General features: G+C 41.0%; 1 protein-coding gene and 2 long non-coding RNA genes across 4 annotated transcripts in view; 2 read left to right on the forward strand and 1 right to left on the reverse strand.

Moving 5' to 3' along the window:
- nucb2a (nucleobindin 2a) overlaps nucleotides 1-1102 on the reverse strand; it is a 62388-nt gene extending 61286 nt beyond the window's left edge. Inside the window, exon 1 of the mRNA XM_072272474.1 lies at nucleotides 980-1102. The gene's annotated coding sequence lies outside the window, so the exon portion shown is untranslated. The remainder of the gene's footprint in view (nucleotides 1-979) is intronic.
- Nucleotides 1103-1331: 229 nt separating this feature from the next.
- On the forward strand, nucleotides 1332-15599 carry LOC140205530 (uncharacterized). Of its 2 annotated transcripts, none has more exons than XR_011887865.1 (3): nucleotides 1332-1395; nucleotides 2365-2661; nucleotides 15342-15599. It is a non-coding gene; the product is annotated as an uncharacterized lncRNA (long non-coding RNA). The 2 variants fall into 2 exon arrangements; XR_011887866.1 differs by lacking the exon at nucleotides 15342-15599 and adding an exon at nucleotides 12269-12373.
- LOC140205531 (uncharacterized) lies at nucleotides 12487-13847 on the forward strand. Its single transcript, XR_011887867.1, has 3 exons — nucleotides 12487-12551; nucleotides 12660-12868; nucleotides 13467-13847. It is a non-coding gene; the product is annotated as an uncharacterized lncRNA (long non-coding RNA).
- Nucleotides 15600-16081: the final 482 nt, after the last annotated feature.

Genomic DNA, 16081 nt, shown 5'->3' on the forward strand with positions numbered 1-16081 from the left:
AACCACGTGTGCTATTTACGCCATGTGCAGTAATATATTTTGGACCTTGGCCCCAAAAGAACGCTGTTTCACTTGGCTACATTCATGCGCGGTTGAAATGATAATTAATCTTGAACTTCAATGACGTCTTTCAATTCACGTTTCCAGTTACATATTGCGCGGAATAACACAATATAAAGAATGTAGAGGAAAAAAACTAAAGGATACAGTTAAAAATCGTGCTTCATCTGGCGCAAACTACATTATTTCGGATGTTTCACACAAAGGAAAATAAATGCAATGGCAAACTATCACTTCATAACTGCATATGAGGTTTCTCGCGACGTTCTGAACACTATGCAAAACATCAAATTTCGCTGTCAGTTGTTTAATCACTGGCAGGCAACATCCAAAATAAAAAGGCGACATTCCTGTACACGTAAATTCTCTCTCACTATAGGTACAGGTCGACATCATCTTTATATTAAGACTTACTTAAAAAGAACTTACAAACTCTAAACCTTCATGGAATATTCTTCAGAGTGCAGCAGTGTTCAGCAAAATGGATAAGATTCACATATTTCAAATCAAACTTCTTCCGCGAACTATCGTACAGCAAAATGATTTACTCATATTTGTATTATGAAATAGTTAAAACTGTGAAGCATTTTGTGTGCAATACTCTTGTTGCCATATTGACAAGTTCTTTAATATTACACATGTTCAAGAATTCGCCAGTTGGTTCATTCTTTATAAGATTATGGGAAATATCATTAAGCAATTTGTGCATAGCCTGTAAAAAAAAATGAGCACATGTATAACATGATTCTGTTTCGTGACCTGTGTGAGAGACTTGGCGACAATAATTTATACATTGTAAAAACAAAGTCTGCCACTTGATACCTATGAAAGGTTTATTAGCCAAGTTTAAAACATGGCAGCTAATCACGCGAATATTTCATATAATGAAACACTGTAACGGTATCGCTTTAGTCCTCACCCTGATATTTGGGTACCTCCTGCTTTCAAGCACGATTTCTGATAACAAATTCCCTTCTCGATTGGTAAAGTCAGATAGCAATCGTCCAGTAACACACAATACTTCTGCACTGATTAACCCCGCGACCCTCCCCGCGAACAAACCCCCCCCACGAACCCCGTACAGCCCCGTTTGTCAGAGATCACAACCTAGCCCAACATCGTCGCCCACGTGTCCTGCCTCTTCTGATGGTCATTGGCTCACTGCTGCGCTAACCGCGCAATCTCCGCATGTACCGAAACCCCATTGGTTAATCCTGGAAGTCGATAGGCGGAGTTGGCGTGACTTCGCAGCAGGGTTAGTTGAGAGGCGAAATAAACACACGTACGTGGCGTTCTGAGGATGACTCCACCTGGAGGGGATGTGACGTCAGTTGGGTGAGGAGTTATTTTGCATTTTTTGCCATCTGAAAGCATTTTAGAATGAAGTAGGAAAGATTTCATTTGTGAATGCAGTCTTCGAGTGATTTTCTAATAAATGTAATGAGTCATGTAGTTTGCTAACAGATGGTAATGCTTTTATACAAAATAGAAAAGCTTTGGGTATAGGTTCTGTATTAAAATATTATAGTCAATACTGATTTTCAAACCTGTAAATGGATTTGAACTTTGGATTTCAAATTAAATTATTGGCAATTTATAGTAAAATGTTAGCCCTCGCAGATACTTGATGCTTTGAAAAACGTGAAGGGTTGGGGAGAGTGAGGATAGTCATAGTCATACTTTATTGATCCCGGGGGAAATTGGTTTTCGTTACAGTTGCACCATAAATAATAAATAGTAATAGAACCATAAATAGTTAAATAGTAATATGTAAATTATGCCAGTAAATTATGAAATAAGTCCAGGACCAGCCTATTGGTTCAGGGTGTCTGACCCTCCAAGGGAGGAGTTGTAAAGTTTGATGGCCACAGGCAGGAATGACTTCCTATGGCACTCTGTGCTGTATCTCAAAGGAATGAGTCTCTGGCTGAATGTACTCCTGTGCCCACCCAGTGCATTATGTAGTGGATGGGAGACATTGACCAAGATGACATGCAACTTAGACAGCATCCTCTTTTCAGCCACCACCGTCAGAGAGTCCAGTTCCATCCCCACAACATCACTGGCCTTACGAATGAGTTTGTTGATTCTGTTGGTGTCTGCTACCCTCAGCCTGCTGCCCCAGCACACAACAGCAAACATGATAGCACTGGCCACTACAGACTCGTAGAACATCCTCAGCATCGTCCGGCAGATGTTAAAGGACCTCAGTCTCCTCAGGAAATAGAGACGGCTCTAACCCTTCTTGTAGACAGCCTCGGTGTTCTTTGACCAGTCCAGTTTATTGTCAATTCGTATCCCCAGGTATTTGTAATCCTCCACCATGTCCACACTGACCCCCTGGATAGAAACAGGGGTCACCGGTACCTCTGCTCACACCACGTGACAAGGTTTCCTACTGTAGCCCTGTACTCAACCTCATCTCCCTTGCTGATGCATCCAACTATGGCAGAGTCATCCGAAAACTTCTGAAGATGACAAGACTCTGTGCAGTCGTTGAAGTCCGAGGTGTAAATGGTGAAGTGAAAGGGAGACAAGACAGTCCCCTGTGGAGCCCCAGTGCTGCTGATCAAATTGTTTCCTTGAGATTCTAGATTTCAGGTACAGTAATTGGTACAAGAATCAGATGAAACTTGAATATTAGTTTTTTTTTGAGATGAGTAATTAGGATTTGAAATGTACTGCCTGATTATAGGGAATGCAGCCTGAATATGATATTGATTAAATACTTGATGAAAAAAGATGTTATGGGGATATCAAAGTTTGAAGTAAATTTTTTTTATCAAAGTACATATATGTCACCATTTCAACCCTGATTAATTTTTCTTGTGGGCATACTTAATAAATCAATAACCACAATAGAATCATTGAAGGACCAAACCAACAGGGCAGACAACCAGTGTGCAAAAGGCAACAAATTGTGTGAATACAAAAAGAAAGAATAAAAGATGGTAATCAGAATCAGGTTCATTATCACCAGCATATGACATGAACTTCACAGCAGCAGTTCAATGCAACACATAATATAAAAGAAAAAAATAATAATAAATAAATCTTATTAAGTATACTTTATATGGTATATGCATATTGAATAGATTAAAAATCATGCAAAAAAACAGAAATACTATATATTTTTTAAAAAGTGAGGTAGTGTCCAAGGGTTCAATGTCCAGTTAGGAATCAGAAGGTAGAGGGGAAGAAGCTGTTCCTGAATCGCTGAGTGTGTGCCTTCAGGCTTCTGTACCTCCTCCCTGATGGTAACAATGAGAAAAGGGCATGCCCTGGGTGCTGAAGGTCCTTAATAATGGACGCTGCCTTTCTGAGACACCGCTGCTTGAAGATGTCTTAGGTACATCTTAATTAATTAATAATTATCAAGAACATGAGTTGAAGAGTTCATGAAAGTGAATCCACATGTGTGGGAACAGTTCAGTGATGGGGCAACTTAAGTGAAATTACCACCTCTGGTTCAAGAGCCTGAACCTCCTTCCTAATGGCAGCAATGAGCAGAAAGCATGAACCAGCTGGTGAAGGTCCCTGGTGATGGATGCGGCCTTCCTGCGACAAATAGCAAACAAACAACCAATGTGCAAAATACAACAAGCTGTGCAAATACAAAAATAAAAGAATCATAATAATAAACAAACAATAAATATTGAGAACACGAGTTATAGTGTCCTTAGAAGTGAGCATGTACTCTGTGGAACCAGTTCAGTGTTGGGGTGATTGAAGTTATCCTGACTGGTTCAAGAGCCTAATGCTTGAGGGGTAATAACTGTTCCTGAACCTGATGGTGTCAGTACTGAGGCTCCTGTAACCTCGTTTCTAATGGCAACAGTGAGAAGAGAGCATGACCTGGATGATGGGGGTCCCTGATGATGGATGTTGCTTTCCTGAGACAGCACTCTTTGTAAATATGCTCAATGGTGGGGAGGGCTTTACCTGTGATGGACTGGGCCATATCTGCTACTTATTGTAATTTTTTTCTCCGTTCAAGGGCATTGGTATTTCCATACCTGGCAGAGGGGAGAAATACTAACTGGTTTGCTTTTCCACTCAATATAAGTGCTCAATATACTCCTTGGTACCCTGAGATATACTAATGTATGCTCCCATTATTCTGTAGCTATAAGAGGAGGTTAGAGTCTGGGTCATCCTTGAAGTAGTATGTGACCTGTACACAAGGACAGAATATGTACTGTAGTTTTGATCACTCAAGATTGGAAGAAAAAGGATGATCTCGATAAAACATGCAAGATTCTGATCTGTTATATAGTATATGCTAAAAGTTTATTTCCTTTGGTTGGAAAGTCTATAATTGAACAAGGCTCAGGATAATGGATTGTCTACCTTAAACTGAGATAAGTAATTAGTTATTTGTTGTAAAGCTTTGGCGTTATCAATCATAGATGGTGGTATATTTTCAGTTAGTGAGAGTGAAGGTTCTTAGGTACTAGGAGATCTCAGAGTTGTGGGGATTGGACTATAAGGTATATGGAACAGAAGGTCAATATTGATTTCAGTGGATGACAAAGTAGCCATGATACACACTATAAAATATACTTGCTTCCTCTTAAGTTCTTATGCTTCAGTGAGTAACTCATCTCATCACTTTCCAAAGCCTTCCCACCATCTTCAACAAAAGTCAAAATGACGGAATATTGCTGGCTTCCCTATTGCAAAGTACTTAAGAAATTCAACAATGTAGACAGCAAAATATGTGGTTGATTGGGTATCCACTATGATAAACATTCACTCCCTCAACTAATAATGCACCATGGCTGCAGCACGCTGGTTCAACAACACATCCCAAAACCACAGCTTCTGTCGTTGGAAGAATGTTGACAGACAGGCAGAAATGCAGATTTCCTTGCAAATCACATCAGACTTGGATTGGACATACATCTTGGTTCCCTCATTGTGGTTGGGTTGTTTTCTAGAGCTTCATACCAAACAGGCCTTTGCTGCAATGACTACAGTATTTTTTTGCGCATTAAATGCTGGCCTGGAATATTCTGCAAACAAGTTGGTTTCATAAAGTGATTTAGGTGAGTAGATTATGAGAATCAACTGTTCAAATAGATTAAAAAGTGAGGCAAGCTAAGGTTCACAATCCAGACTAATACACCATTGACTCTTGAGAAATGTGTGCTCTAATAGCAGCAAAAGCCAAATTTAGTTATGGCCACTAATGATATTTGTTACTGGATGGATGCTATTCATTTCTTATAGGCCAAAAGTATTAGAGCGATGGGAATGCTTTGAACTTCGGCCAGAAAGAAAATTTTTGGCAGGAGAATGATTGCTGGAGTCGTAGAAGGTGACAAGTGAGTTTAAGACAAGTTAACATACAAGCTCTAATGATATCAATGATAATTTGAAGCATAATTAACATTAACTCAATACATATGGTTGTATTAACTTGGAAGAAAAGCCTTTAGGAATTTAGAAACATAGGAATTTGAGAGAAAGGAAGTAGAGCTAGAGGTAAAGCATTAGGAAATGGAAAATCAAATATCAGCATTCACGATTTCAGTGGGAAAACCAAGTTTTTATTTCCTCTTCACATAAAGGTAATTCCAGTGAGGGGTGGCAGGGTGGAGATATGTCTCTACCAAAGGAGATGTAAGGCACTCCTTCCATCTGCTAACCTGCAGGTTACCCTTGGGCAAGGTGTAGCACTTGCTTAGCTCCCTGATCAGGGTCACATGAACCCATGGGAGCAGGTGGTGGATGGTCATATAAGCAGCTGGTGCATATCACAAGTCCTAATTACGTGACCACTGACACCAGGCAGAAAATCTCTGAAGAGGATTGATAATGGCTGGGGTCACCCGTCTTGTAAAGACACTGCCCAGAAAAAGGCAATGACAAACCCCCTCTGTCAGAGGGAGTAACGTAGTGCATATGACCTATGACGTAGTGCATAACAAATGAACGAATTCCATGGATTTCAGGCTCAGAGCCATCAAATGGTCTTCAAACATCAAGCCTTTCATTCCTGTGAATCTCCTCTGGGCCCTCTCCAACATCAGCACATCTTTCCTTAGATACGGAGCTCAGAATTGCTCACAGTATTCCAAATATGGTCTGACTAAAGTTTTATGAAGCCTCAGCAGTACATTCTTGCTTTTATAACTAGTCCCCTTGAAATGAATGCCAGTATCACATTTGCCTTACTTACTACAAACCCCGACTGCAAGTTAACTTTAGGGAATCCTGCACTAGAACTCCCAAGTCTTTTTGCACCTCTGATTTCTGAATTTGGTCCCCATTTAGAAAATAGTCAATGCCTTTATTCCTTCTTACAAAATGCATGACCGTATACTTTTCTAAAGTGTATTTTGTCTGCCACTTCTTTGTCCATTCTTCTAATCTGTGCAAGTCCCTCTGCAGACTCCCTGCTTTCTCAACACTGTCTGCCCCTCATTCATAATACCAGTTTACAGTATTTCCAGTTCATGAGCGATTGGGAATGATTTACTCATTGTAGACTCTTGCCAGTTCTTCCTGCAACAACCGTCTACTCACACACAATTACCAAAATGAACAACAGCCACTGACTTTCCTTTGTCCAACCTTCTTGTTACCTCCTAAAAGAATTCTAACAGATTTGTCAGGCAAGATCTCCACTCAACGATTCTGTGCTGACTTCACCCTATTTTTCATCACAATCAGCATTGGGTTTATTATCATCGACATGGGCGTTCTGAAATTTGTTGTTTTGCGGTAGCAAAGTCATATATTCTCAAGTACACTGAAATGTTACCCTCAGCGAGCCTGTGCAAACTGTCCTTTGTCCCAGTAACTTCGTACTTACTTAAACTGGGTGACCAGAAATGTATACAGTACTCTATGTGTAGTCTCACCAACAATTTTACAGCTGTAACTGTTGTATTGAAGCTAGATGTGCCAAATGCCCTGTTTGTCACTGTGTCTTCCTGTACTGCCAATTCAGGGAACAATATACTAGGAGTCCTAGGAGTCTCTGTTCTACAAATACTCTTCAAGACCCTGCAATGTACCATATATATATCCTGCCTTGGTTTAACTGGCTAAAAATATAACATTCACACTTGTCCAAGTGAGAAGCAGAATCACATTTATTATCACCAGCGTGTGATGTGAAATTTGTTTACTTAGCAGCAGCAGTTTAATGCAATACATAATCTAGCAGAGAGAAAGTATAATAAATAAAATAAAACATAATAAATAAACAATTAAGTACATAAATAGAATAGATTAAAAAATCATACAGAAACAGAAATACTGTATATTTTTTTTTAAAGTGAGGTAGCATCCAAAGCTTCAATGTCCATTTAGGAGGGGTAAGTTAACATCAGTATCTTCTCCTCATCAGCAGCATTAGGCTGGCAATGTCATTTGTCATTGTGTGTCCAATGCCAGACTCCTAAAGAAGTAGATACTCCATTCAGGGCATCCTCTTGGGATTAATGGACAAACATGAGAAAAGATTAAAAGATCTCCTGAATTCCCTTTTGAGAAAATACAACATCTCTGTCACAGGCAGGGAGTAGAGAGATAGAGACTATATTCAGGCAAACAACAGGAACTCTGCAGATGCTGGAAATTCAAGCAACACACATCAAAGTTGCTGGTGAACACAGCAGGCCAGGCAGCATCTTTAGGAAGAGGTGCAGTCGACGTTTCAGGCCGAGACCCTTTGTCAGGACTAACATAGTTAGACTAACATCGTTAGTCCTGACGAAGGGTCTCGGCCTGAAACGTCGACTGCACCTCTTCCTAGAGATGCTGCCTGGCCTGCTGCGTTCACCAGCAACTTTGATGTGTGTTACTATATTCAGGCAGATAGGATTAATTGGATTGGCATCACGAGCACTGGAGACATCATGGGGGTGGAAGTACCCATTTTTATGCTATATTCTGCTATATATTGACTCCTGGGACTCAATGGTTCATGGCTGCTCAAGGTGGAAAAGAAGCATTAGTACTGAAAACCTTGGGTCTCTGTGTCAATGCATATACAAGTACAATGTAAATCAAAGTTCAAATTAAATTTATTATCAAAGTACATAAACTGTATGTCACCATATACAACCCTGAGATTCATTTTCTTGCATCCCACATTTGCGTAACCAGTCACCACAAAATCTGCAGAACTGGAATGGAAACAAGTCATTCTCAAGGTATCAGTTCAGGAAAGAGAACAGGTAATGGTAGTTTTGCTACTACTGATATAAAGCTAGCTGGATTGTCTGTTCCTTGTTTCCTCTCTCCTTCCTTTCTTAACTAAAGAGCTTAGTTTTGCTATGTGTTGCCACAAAGCACCTCTCCTCACCCATCAGGAGTATGATTATAATGATTAGTTTTACCAGTGCACACAAAAAACTTCATAACTTCCTGTCCTCCCTCTCATTTTTAATAATTAGTTCACAATAAATATTATATGGTTCCTATTTGTTGATCCTCCTAAGAGCTTTTACCTATTTCTGTTTGAGGTAGTGGATAGGAAACTTACCCCGTTGATTCTGTTCTCTTTTTATCATTCTTAGAGAACAATGACATCACTTATTTGTCACTTACTGGGGAGTTTAATTTGTATATTCACTATCAGATCAAATTTGGACAAATCTTTGTGGTGAAGTTACCACACTCTTCATCCTCTATAGAATAGCCAATTTTGGTATAAGACATACGTAATTTGATGATCATAACCAGTGTTGTTTAGGAAGTATTCATCATTGGTCGTCTTTGTTTTCCTCCTTTTTGAGTCAGCATTGTGAACCTTTCCTTCTAATTTTCTCCATTAATTATTTTCTGAAGCTTCTCTTGGAGTAAAGGCCCTGCACTTAAAGGTCTGGTGCTGTACAAAGCATAACCGAACTTTCTGAAATTTGCACTTTTTTGTCTGTAAACCAGAGGAAATAGCCATTTAAGCAAAACTCAAAATCCCAGATTGACTGTCAGTGTGGATCTGAAGTAACATCTCCTCCTGACTGACAGTCAGCAATGGTGCACCTCAAGGATCTGTGCTTAGCCCACTGCTCTACTCTCTCTCTACACCCATGACTGTGTGACGAGGCACTGCTCAAAAGCAATCTATAAATTTGCCGATGACATAACGATTGTTGGCAGAATTTTAAATGATGATGAGGAGACATGCAGGGGAGAGATAGATCTGCTGGTTGAGTGGTGTTGCAACAACAACCTTGTACTCAATGTAAGGCCAAGGAAATTATTGTGGCCTTCAAGAAGGAGAAGTGGAGGGAACACACACCAGTCCTCATTGACGGATCAGCGGTGGAAAGGGTGAGCAGTTTCAAGTTCCTGGGTGATAGATCTGAAGATCTAACCTGGGCCCAGCATATTGATGCAATTATGAGATGCCCAGTTGGCTGAGGAAACAGCACACCAAGAGCAGTGATTTAAAGTGCTGCAGCACCAGTTCAATCTGCTTCAGTTAGAGGTGCAGGCCCGCACCCCTCCAATATTTGATCGACCTTCTGGTAAGACAGATACTTTGGGGGAAGATGTTGTGGGTCCCCCTCCTGCCCAGGTAAAATGTGGGGTCTCCCATGAGGATGGCTGTACAGCAGTACATTTGAGATCTACTCAGGAGCCAAAGCTTCAGCAGCTGACTGATACTGATAATATTGAACATTTTTTTGTCACTTTTGAGAGAATAGCAACAGCATGTTGAGGTTGAACCAGATGAAGGCCCAAAAGAACTATATGTCAGGTTAAAGGAGCTTTATGGGAAGTGGGTTCACCTGAAGGGGGAGACGGTGAATGAAATTGGAGAAATTATTGTCCTGGAACAATATCTGAGAATGCTTTCCCCTGAGCTACAGGTCTGGATTAAGGAGCGCAACCCTGCAATGGCTGTAGAAGCAGCTGGCCTAGCTGATGTGTTTGTTGCTGCCAGACAGAAGAAGCAACCATGGAGCTTCACCACCTGGAAGTTAACTGAGGATCACAAAGGGCCAGGTGTCTCCCAGGCAATTCAAAGGGTGGATTCAGCTGAGGGGAAGGCTCCTGTAAAGGAGCAATCTAGAGGTTAACTCATTTTCTAGATCTTCCAAGAGACTTATTTGTTACATGTGTGGTGAAGAGGGGCACACTAAATTTGTCTGCCCCAAGAATTCTGTGAAACTAACCTAGATGAGCTGTGTGCCCAGAGGTGGCCTGATGTCAAAGAGGGAGCCACAACAATCGCAGAGAGCGATCATGGTGGAGGTGAATGGCTGTGAGTCAAAGGCACTTATTGACAGGGGCAGTAACCAGACCCTTGTTCATAGACAGTTCATTCCTCCTCATAATATGTGTATGACTGAGATTGTGCCCATCTGTTGTGTAGGTGGAGATGAAAAACCTTATCCCACAGCAGATGTTTATATCAAAGTGCAAGGCCAGAATTGTCTCCTGAAAGTAGAGGTTGCTGATCATCTCCCCTTTCTGGAGGTGCTGGGTCAGGGTTTGCCTGTTCTTCTTGATCTTTTGCATCCAAGTAAGGTCTGTAATGTTGCACTTACACGGGCAAAAGCAAAGGACATCAAATAATCTACCCAACCTCTCAGTGAACGTCCTTTTTATAATGATAAAATTGAAACTAAGCCTGGAAGGGATTGTAAAACTTGTAGCCAGAAAAGACGGGAAAAGTTTCAAAATACTGACGTGAATTCATCCATTGAACCACACTCACCCCAGCTTTTGGGGTTTCAAATACCAACTAATATCCAGGCAATGCAACAAAATGATGTTAGTCTAACTCCTTATTTTAAGCAGGTTAGACACTTTAAGGAAGGGGAAAAAGTTGAACTGATGAATGGAAATGGATATTTTATAGAAAATGGGATATTGTACCACCAGCAGGGGTCAGCAAAGCAGCTAAATGTACCTAAATCTGCTAGAGAAGTACTTGAGTTGGGTCACTCTATTCCCTGGGCATGTCACCTGGGGAAACACAAAAGTTTTGACCGTATTAAGAAATATTTTCACTGGCTGGGTCTACATGCTGATGTGGCCCAGTATTGCAGAAGCTGTCCTCAATGTCAACACACCTCAGGCAGATTTCCTTCTAAAGTTCCCCTTCAGTCTTTGCCAGTCATTGCCACTCCATTTGAACGGTTGGGTATGGATGTTGTGGGCCCAGTAGAAAGAAGCACGTCAGGAAATCGCTTTATGTTGGTAATTACTGACTATGCTACTGGATATCCAGAAGTTTTTCCACTTTAAACTGTCAAGGCTAAGTCAATTGCTTTTTGTTTAGTGCAATTCTTTGCAAGGGTGGGGTTTCCTAAGGAAACTCTTACTGATCAAGGGACTAACTTCATGTCCAAGTTATTGAGGGTTGTATACAAACTGCTGGGGATTAAGGGCATCATCCCAGACTGATGTGTTGACAGAGAGGTTCAATCAAACCCTTAAACAAATGCTCAGAAAGTTTGTAAATGATACAGGATCTGATTGGGACCAATGGTTACCCTATTTGCTTTTTGCTTATAGGGAAGTATCTCAGGCATCAACCAGTTTTTCACCTTTTGAATTATTGTATGGACATGAGGTAAGAGGCCCACTTACTTTATTTAAAACCCACGGGGAAAAAAGTCACAAAATAGCTGAGCCACAGAGTGTCGTAGCCTATGTTGTCCACATGAGGGAGAAATTGGAGAAAATGGCTGCATTGGCTCAGCAGAATGTGATGGAGGCCCAACAGAACCAAAAAACCTGGTACGACCAAACTGCCTGGGAGCAGACTTTTTCCCCTGGACAGAAAGTTTTGGTAATGCTCCCTACACAAGAGAGCAAGCTTTTAGCTAAGCGGCAAGGGCCTTATGACATAACACGGAAAGTGGGTCCAACTACGTATGAGATAGCAACTCCTGGCGAGGCACACCCACAAAGAATTTTGCATGTTAACTTACTGAACGAATGGTTTCCCAGGTCTGACCAGAAAGAGGTGTTGTTATCATAGTCATAGTCATACTTTATTGATCCTGGGGGAAATTGGTTTTCGTTACAGTTGCACCATAAATAATTAAATGGTAATAAAACAATAAATAGTTAAATAGTAATATGTAAATTATGCCAGGAAATAAGTCCAGGACCAGCCTATTGGCTCAGGGTGTCTGACCCTCCAAGGGAGGAGTTGTAAAGTTTGATGGCCACAGGCAGGAATGATTTCCTATGACGCTCTGTGTTGCATCTCGGTGGAATGATTGATTAGACGTGTGGAAGAAGAGGACGACGATGAGGAGCAGTACCTTCCAGGACCTGCCCCTGCCTTGCGCGATCTCACCCACCTCACGGCTGATCAGCAGACCCAGGTCAGTGCCCTCTGTTTTCCAGAAGTTTTTAAAGAAATTCCTGGTCATACAGAAGTAATTGAACGTAACATTGTGCTTAAAAAGAATGCTGCTGCGAGAAGAAGGAGCTACAGAATCCCAGAGTGCCTCCTGGTGCCCCTAAAAAAAGGAGATAGAACTGATGCTGTCCCTGGGCATCAAGAAGTGAGTGGTGTAACTCCATTGTCTTGGTTCCAAAGAAAGATGGTACTATAAGATTCTGTATAGACTTTCGTTATCTGAATGCAATCTCTGAATTTGATTCCTATCCAGTTCCTCGCATTGATGAACTTATCGACTGGTTGGGCAAATCAAAATTTCTAACCACCATTGGTCTCTGCAAAGGTTACTGGCAGGTGCCTTTGACTCTACAGTCCCGTGAGCTGACAGCCTTCCGTATGCCGTAGGATCTGTATCAGTTCACTGTAACGCCTTTTGGACTGCATGGTGCCCCGGCTACGTTCCAAAGATTAATGGATCAGGTATTGTTGGGATTTTCTGATTTCGCTGCAGCCTATTTGGATGATATTGTTGTTCACAGTACTACCTGGGAGGAGCATAAAGATCACCTGAAGCCGGACTGACTGTCAACCCCTCAAAGTGTCAGTTTGCGAAGACTGAGACTGAATATCTTGGCTATATTATTGTCAATGGGGCTATCAAGCCTCAGACCCACAAACTTCAAGCCATTCAGTCCTCTCTGCGTCCACAGACAAAGACCCAGCTGAAGTCATTCCTTGGAGTGTCAGGTTGGTGCAGACAATCTGTGCCTAACTATTCCTCTCGTGCTGCTGTTCTCAAAGATATGACTCGGAGGGTGAGCCCTACCCTTCTGCAGTGGAGTGAGGGGGCGGAATGTGCTTTCAAGAACTTCAAAGATGCGCTGAGTGAGAACCCTGTGTTGTGTTGTTCTGACTTTACTAAAGATTTGTGTTGCAGACGGACGCCTCAGAGCGCGACAGTGGCTATATTTCATGAGGAGTTTGAGAAGGCTTGCTATGCCATCAAACGCTCACGCAAGTTTTTACAGATGTACCATGGAGCGCATTCTAACTGGTTGCATCAACATCTTGTCCACAGATGATCAGAAAAAGCTGCAAGAAGCTGAGCAGCTCTGACAAGGGCACCATCCGACCCAGCACTGAGGCCACGTCCAAAAGACGATACCTCAAAAAGGCTTTATCCATCTTTAAGAACGGCCGTCATCCAGGACATGCCCTCTTCTCATTGCCACTATCAAGAAGGAGGTAGAGGAGCCCGAAGACACCACATTCAACGTTTCAGGAACTGCTCCTTCCCCTCTGCCATCAGATTTCTGAATGGACAATGAACCCATGAACATTTCCTCTGTATTTTTTCCTCTATTTCTGCACTACTTGTTTAATTTATTTTTATACATACTGTACTTACTGTAATTTATAGATTTTAATATTATGTATTGCAATTTACTGCTGCTGAGAAACAACAAATTTTATGACAAATGGGGGAGGGGACGTCAAGGGGAGGGGAGGGGGACATATGCCAGTGATATAAAACCTGATTCTGATGTCATGGGACATCAGAACTTACTCTGCTATAATAGAGACTTTCAACGAACTCAGAATGTCCCAATGCAATCTCTACCACATTGCAGGAAATTTGTTATAAGAAAAATAATTAAAATGTAGGCAAAGATAATGGTGGAAATCTGACAGCAGCTTACAAAATTTCCCATGTTATACATATGCCTTTCTATCCTATTATTCCCCGCTCTACTACTGAGAACACAGCTTTACAGCCTTCGCCAGCTTTATCAAGACAAATTGGGAAACTAATATGAACTTAACTACACTTTTTTTTAAAAATGCAGAGACTGTTTTGTATCAGTAGAGCCAAGTGAGTTTGTGTTCAAAACTGAGCCATACTGTGCAGTGATCTCACTGAACTAAAAATGCCTAAAGTATAAATTCTCATTGCCAAGTACAAATACTTAGTAAAATCTAAACCTGTCTAAAACAAAATTTGCATATTTTTGATTTTTAATGACACTTCTGTCTTCATTGTGTACATTCTAATCTTTTTATTTCTTACGGACTGTGACACTGTGCACTGTGGCAGACAGGAAGGCTCTTCAATGGGTAGTCAAAACTGCCCAATGCATCACTGACACCAGCCTACCCACCATCAAGGACATATACAGAAAGGAGCCTGAAAAGTGCCAGTAACATCATGAAGGATCCCACCCACCTTGCTCGTGAACTGTTTGTTCCACTCCCATCAGGGAGGAAGCTGTGTCGCATCCACACCAGAAATGCCAGATTCAGAAACAATTACTTTCACCGAGCAGTAAGGCTGATCAACACATCCACCCACGAGCCCACCTGTCCACACCCTTCATCACCACCATTTTATCATTTCCTGTCAGCCACCTTATGTGCAGACACTCCTGTACCTCGCGTCACTTTATGGACATACAATCAATCTATGTATATAAGTTATCTTATGTATTTATATTTATTGTGTTTTTATTATTGTGTTCTTTATCTTATTGTGTTTTTTGTGCTACATCAGAAAAGAGCAACAATTGTTCTCCTTTACACTTGTGTACTGGAAATAACATTGAACAATCTTGAACCTTGAACAGTATTTCAAGTCATGTTTTTGGCATCCTGGTTTACTGCAAAAAATCTACAGAATGATTGGTTGCTTTACTTGCTTGATGGGTTCTTTGTTACTGGATGTCAGAACTTGAGTTGAAATGTGAGAGGAACTTGTATTCAGAAAGATGAAATTCATTCCACTGGAATCACTACATCTTTGCAGATGTATTTCCTCCAATTCGACAGAAAACAATGCATACAAAATTGGGTATAGTTTTTTCATTTAACCTATGGAAAAGGAATTTAAAAAATCAGTATTTTTCATCTTACTGTTATAATTCTCCAGTGTGGTTTATATTATGCTTGTTTCCCAGAGTGTCGCAAAAGTTCTGCTCTTAATCCAGCAGAAGGGTTATAAAGCCGGAATGATGTCGTTGGATATCTCAAAGTTCAACATGAAATTTATTATCAGAGTACACGTATGTCACCACATACAACCCTGAGATTCTTTTTCTGCAGGCATACTTACCACATCTATAGAACAGTAAATGTAAACATAATCTGTAAACATTAGGAATTGTAAACTGTAAACAAACTGTGCAAATGTAGATAACAAATAAATAACGAGCATGAAATTATAAGATCAAAAAATTTCTTAAATGAGTGTAGCTATCCCCTTTTGTTCAAGAGCCTGATGGTTGAGGGGTAGTAACTGTCCTTGAACCTGGTGGTGTGAGTCCTGAGGCACTTGTACCTTCTACTTGATGGCAGCAGCAAGGAAAACCTGGGTGGGAGGATCTTTGATGATTGGCGCTGCTTTTCTACGGTAATGTTGCATGTAGATGTGCTCAATGGTTGGAAGGGTTTTACCCATGATGTACTGGGTTGAATCCACAACCCTTTGAGGGATTTTCTGCTCAAAGGCATTGGTGTTCCCATACCAAGCGGTAATGCAGCCAGTCAGCACACTTTCCAACATACATCTATAGAAGTTTGCCAAGGTTTTTGATGACATGCCGAACCTCCACAGACTCCGAAGGAAGTAGAGGCACTGTTGTGCTTTCTTTGCAATTATATTTATATGCTGGATCCAGGCCAGGTCCTTTGAGACAGTAA

The sequence above is a fragment of the Mobula birostris genome, chromosome 11 (genome assembly GCF_030028105.1).
Source record: "Mobula birostris isolate sMobBir1 chromosome 11, sMobBir1.hap1, whole genome shotgun sequence".
NCBI lineage: Eukaryota > Metazoa > Chordata > Chondrichthyes > Myliobatiformes > Myliobatidae > Mobula > Mobula birostris.